Raw genomic sequence first — 6,000 nt, forward strand, 5'->3', positions numbered from 1 at the left:
GCTATGAGAGCTCCACCCTCACAGGCGGGACTGTCTCCACGTATAAAAGAGTGAGTTCAGCGCCCTCTTTCCCTCTTCTCTCTGTTCCTCTCTCCTCTCTACTTCCACCATGGGATGATGCAGCTCGAAGTTCCTGTCCTGATGCCGGTACCTTGATTCACTTTCCAGCCTTGAGATCCATGAGAATAGATCTCTATCCAAGCATTACCCAGACTCAAGTATTTTATTACAGCAGCACCAATGAACTCAGACAAGTAAAATCATTCTATTTTTACCAACTAGAAGACAAGACTTGAAAGTTAAATAACTTTCCTAGGATCCGTGGCTAAGACATGGTGAAACTACTTCCAAACCTGACCTTGGCTGAGGCCAAAGCTCCTGCTCCTTACAACCATACCATTCCTTCACTAATAACAATAAAGCAACATCTCAGATGAGGTTAACAAAACTCTGAAGTATCAAGGGACCCTGCTTTCATGGAAAAAGAGAGAGAGAGAGGTGTTTGAAATTAACTCCTTACTTATTCCAGATAGGCAATAAGCACCTGCCAGCTTTGAAGTAACCACTTCACACCAGGCATTGTCTGTACATTAAACCTAACCCTCACTGCAGCCCCATAAAGCAGATAACTCTCCCCAGTTTATGGAGGAGGGGAAGGTACACAGAGAAGGTCACAAAGCGAGCGAGGGCCTGGTCTTCACACTACGTAGCCGGCGCACTGCGCTGATCCGAAGCCAGGAGCCAGGTGCTTCTCCTGGTCTCCCATGAGGGTGCTGGGCCCAAGTCCTTGGGCACTACTATGCAGCACTACTGCATCACTGGCCTTAGAGGCTGCTCTCAAAAATGCCTGGAAAGTCTGTTTTTTACATGAACAGTGCCACCCTTATTCTACTGATTAGCTCAGCAAAGCTTTAGTTCAGAGACAACACAAAAGTAAACTTTAACCCAGGCCCTGCCCTCATTTTCATAAATTCCAAATTTAGTGAGGTCCACGTTAATGGGTTTTACTGTCTATGGAAAAGAGTTTAATAGTCACTCAGCCTGCTCAATCTCCATTAACAAATCTAAAAAAAATCACACAAAGGTGAAGGAAGGAAGAGAAGTGACCTCAAAAACAAATCAGATAAGAGGTGCCTGTCATTTGTAGCCAGCAAAAAAATCAGAATGTAAAACCACCAATAAATAACAAACCCAGCATTACTAATTTAAGTGTTCTTTTCATCAACTAGACAATTAACCTAATCAGATGCTCCTATTAAGGACTATGGCTATAGAAAATCTGGTGGTCATAATTAAAAGCCCACTTCAGCTGTCTTTGGTGAGCAGTGAGATGATCTGACATAGCCAGGCTGCTGGGTCTTTTCCACAGCGTTGTATAAATGTGCACTTCCTGTGGTCATTCCTGCTGTCGGCTACTCACGCTGCACTGGTTTCTAATGAAGACTCGCTTCTGTGTGCACCCTGATGGGAAATGCACAAGATGAGACAGTCAACCAAGCATGTGTCCACAGCATTCTCCACTGCTCCTATGGCCAGTTCCACAAAGCACAGGGTCTTCTGGTGTAGGTCATTGCACTGTTGTGAATATTCTACACAAACTCCTCATTGCTTTGGAAGATGGTCCTGAAAGAGAATCCCACAGCTCTATCAAGTTGCTTCAGGTTCTTTTCTTGTCTTTTGGCCACTTTTAAAAGAGCTACCCACACTTCTCTGCAAGAGAAGGAGGCAGCATGGGCATACAAGCCAAGCAGACAGGTGGAGGGCAGTCCAACTCTTCTTTCAGGCCTGATGTGCTATGTGGCACAGGGATGGAGCCATATTTATGATCATTTGTGGACCGGGCATTTGACCTAGCAGTTAAGATGCCTGCATTCCTTGTCTGAGTGCCTGGGTTCCATACCCAGCTCCAGCTCCTAATTCCAGCTTCCTGCAGACCCTGGGAGGCAGCAGGTTATGGCTCAAGTAGTTGGGTTTCCCGCTCCCAGCTTCAGCCTGACCCAGCTGTGGCCACTGCAGGCATCTGAAGAGTGAACTGACAGATGGGAGCTCTGTCTATCTATATGTCTGTCTGTCTCTCTGCCTTCTAAATTAAAAGGAAAACGAATCATTTGTAATCAGGATGGAGTATCAATAGGTCACCTGCTTCCTGGTGACAGAGAGCTAAGGCTTACATGGGGCCAGTTTGCTGAGGACCATCTCGAGGGATGGGTTTGCAGTCTTTGGCATCCAGAGTGAGCTAATCAGCCATAGCTCCTCTACATGAACCATAAAAGCATAAACTTCCCTACCTAATGAATGTATATTAATCCAAGTATCCTGGGCTGCTGTAACTTGATAATCCCTTGTCTTGAGTTGCCCGATTGGTTTGACAATCAGGCTTTCCACAGGATTACCTTGGGACTCAGCCTTCACTTGCACTCCCCATTCACTTGGCCAGAGCACCGGAATTATTGCCATCTCTTTTATAGTCCATTTGATTTCAAGTCGCTGCAAAGCGTTGCAGAAAAAAGAATATGGGATCTCATTCTCTGGACTGTTCAAAGTCATAGCAAGAAGAAATATCCTTCCTGGGAGAAAGGAGTCTGACAGTAGGGAATTTAAGAAAGGATTTTATTTTAGGAAGAGGCCAACAGAATGTCACAGCTGGAAAATGGAAGAGATCAAACAATTTACAGCAAAAGTCTAAGCACAGAGGTGGGATTATGGTCACAAGTGAAAGTGGACATCTCTTCCTGAGATGTGAACAGAAGGGAAGGAAGAGAGGTTGAGTTCATGCCACAGGATCAGTTTTGTAAAAAGGTAGATAGATCCCAAGGCCAAAACCAGAACACGGAAAACAAATTTGCAAACTGCCAAAGTGCTAGCTAGCTAATGTCATGACAAAACTCAGCAGAACCAAGACCTCCTTGTAAATATTTTATCAAACTGTAAAACTTTGGAGAAATCATTTGATTTATTGTTTGTAAGACATTGCTTAGATGTCTATATCATTCAACATCATGCATCATAATATCAGTCACTTCACACGCTCCTTTGTTCCTGGGAACCCTAAGGAATACAGTTTTTCATAAATAATGGTGGTTTAAGCTTGACTGGTCCTGTGCAATTTTTCATTGCCATTCTGGCTACCATCCTACTATTTTCCCCAAATCATAATGCAGTATAAAGTAAAATCAAACAGACCAAAGAAATCGGTGGAAAGAGTCATATTCTAAAGTCAGGCTCTAGGGTCTAGTGTTGTGGTGCAGCCACTGCAAAGCCAACATCTCTTATAGGAGTGTCGGTTTCAGTCCCAGCTGCTCCACTTTAGATTCACCTCATTTCTTTCTTTTTTCTTTTTTCTTTCTTCTTTTTTTTTTTTTTTTTTTTTTTGACAGGTAGAGTTAGACAGAGAGAGAGAGAGAGAGAGGCCTTCCTTCCGTTGGTTCACCCCCCAAATGGCTGCTACAGCCTGCGCACTGCGCCGATCCAAAGCTAGGAGCCAGGTGCTTCTCCTGGTCTCCCATGGGGTGCAGGGCCCAGGCACTTGGGCCATCCTTCACTGCACCCCCAGGCCACAGCAGAGAGCTGGACTGGAAGAGGAGCAACCAGGACAGAATCCGGCGCCCTAACTGGGACTAGAACCTGAGGAGGTGCCGGCGCCGCAGGTGGAGGATTAGCCTAGTGAGCCACGGCGCCGGCCTAGATCCACCTCACTTCTAACATGCCTGGGAAAACATCAGAAGATGGCCCCAGTGCTTCGGCCCCTGCCACCCATGTAGGAGACTGGGATGGAGTTCCTGATTTCTTATTTCAACTTGGCCCAGCCATTTGAGGAGTGAACCAACAGATGGACAATCTCTCTGTGTCTCTCTTACTCTCCCCGACCCGCGCCTCTCTGTCTCAAAAAAAAAAAAAAAAAATCTCTATCCTTTCGACTGATTGAGACTAGGTTTTCTGCACTACAACTCTTTCTGGAGTTCCATGAATCTATTTTTATGCTGTGGTTTCAAGGGTCACAGACATCCTTGTAAGACAAGGTTTTTTTTTCTGGGAAACACTTCTTTGAGTTCAAAGGAAAGGGGGAAGTGTTCATATCTTTCAATAGTCCCCGACGTGATGTCCTTTTTCAGGTTTTAAGTTGGTTTCCACGTCTCCGCTGCACGGTGTGGCTTAGCTTTACAAGCAGCTGCCTCTCTTAACTAGCAGCTTTTGACGTCATGCAGGCTTTGCAAAATGTGAGCCACGGCCCCTCCTCGGGCTTCCCAGCTGCTATTAAAGTTATACTGCATTTGGTTAAGTGTGGAGGCTGGCACCAGAGAGGATCCATAATGGTGATTATCATGCAAATCAGCTTCCCGCAAGTCAAGCTCCTTGGCGGCCCAGGCCTTCCAGCTTTGCTGCCCCCAGCGCCGCCATTGTCCCCGGGATAAAGCGAAGCATCCTCTGGTGGATGCTGGACGTGACAGAGATGGGCTCTCCTGACAGAGATTAGTGGGCAGCTATGAATCTTTCACTTGGGGTAGAAATATGATTTTATTTAAGAAAATAACCATACATAATTGGGCTCCTGTCACTTTAAATTTTAATGGTGAGAGTAATACGGAGGCTTCTGGAACTTTAAATTACGGCTTTCAGAAGCTTCACACTGAATCTTTCAATTATTCTCGGTAAGTACTTTCTCAAAGCATGTGCCACCATGACATTGATATCACAATTCAAATCTAAATTCAAAACTGACTGCAAGCCTATGAGCTATGTGCTGGCGTGCGGGCTGCCTCATTTTATCTCTGAACATCTGAAAGGCCAATCAAGAGACGCTTTCCCAGAGCCCAGCCAGCTGTTTGCCAAATATTCAAATACCCTGGCACGCAGAAGAGCCTCTCCGATTTCCTCACATCAAAATTAGCGACGACCCCCTATTTTTCCCATTAGTTTCTGGCTCACCTACCTCCTTCCACGCAGGTCCGCCTGACTCACTCAGCTCAGTGCTGGCTCCCGCTCACCTCTGGGAGCAATTGGATCCAGGGTGTGCAGCCAGTTCCGACAAACCATGGGGGAGAAATTTCCAGCCTGTGCTTCCTTGAAGTGGATCTGAAAGAGGGCTGAGCTGATATTTGCAGCAGTCGGAAGACAGAGCAAAGACAGCACGCGGGTTTTACTTACAAATGCATTCATTAGGCTGGAGCAAAAAGTGGAATTGGAAAGACAGTAGCCAGGAACAAGCGAAAGGCTTTCCTTTCACTTTCATTTTGGCACCTTCACCTTCTTGTCATACCCATTTTCTGTTTTCTCTTTTTAATTTCACTGAGTTTTTGAGAAGCAGGGAGACAAAGAGAGACCCTATCCCAACTGGAGATTACTGTCTGCAACAGCCAGGGTTGGCCCAAGCCGGAGCCAAGGAGCCCAGAACTCCACCCTGGTCTCCCACATGGGAGGCAGGGACCCAAGTACCTGGGCCGTCATCTGTGGCCTCCCAGGGTGTGCATTAGCAGGAAGGTGAAATTTGGAAAGGAACTAGAATTTGAACCCAGACACTCTGACATGGGATACAAGCATCAAGCATCTAGGCCGCTAGACCAAACACCCAACCCTACCCATTTCTTTTTATCATTTTAATATTTTATGTTTATGTTTGGAAAGAAGGTAAAAATGAATATAGTACACTGAATTATTTGTAAGTCTAGCTTTGGATTGTTTCCATTCTTTTTTTTTTTTTTTTTTTTGGACAGGCAGAGTTAATGAGAGAGAGAGAGAGAGAGAGAAAGAGAGAGAGAGCTGGCATGCTGCGCAGATCCGAAGCCAGGAGCCAGGTGCTTCTCCTGGTCTCCCATGGGGTGCAGGGCCCAAGCACTTGGGCCATCCTCCACTGCACTCCTGGGCCACAGCAGAGAGCTGGACTGGAAGAGGGGCAACCGGGACAGAATCCAGCACCCCAACCGGGACTAGAACCTGGGGTGCCGGCGCCGCAGGCGGAGGATTAGCCTAGTGAGCCGCGGCGCTGGCCTTGTTTCCATTATT

The 6,000-nt window shown here is 46.3% G+C and overlaps 1 long non-coding RNA gene across 1 annotated transcript in view; it reads right to left on the bottom strand.

The window, feature by feature from the left end:
* The window catches only part of LOC103349547 (uncharacterized), a 556,187-nt gene extending 551,036 nt beyond the window's left edge, over positions 1-5,151 (bottom strand). The window contains exon 1 of the long non-coding RNA XR_016220503.1: positions 4,931-5,151. This is a non-coding gene — a long non-coding RNA (uncharacterized LOC103349547). The remainder of the gene's footprint in view (positions 1-4,930) is intronic.
* Positions 5,152-6,000: the final 849 nt, after the last annotated feature.

Source organism: Oryctolagus cuniculus, chromosome 14, assembly GCF_051225735.1.
Source record: "Oryctolagus cuniculus isolate XC-2025 breed Fujian yellow rabbit chromosome 14, ASM5122573v1, whole genome shotgun sequence".
In the NCBI taxonomy this organism is placed as follows: domain Eukaryota; kingdom Metazoa; phylum Chordata; class Mammalia; order Lagomorpha; family Leporidae; genus Oryctolagus; species Oryctolagus cuniculus.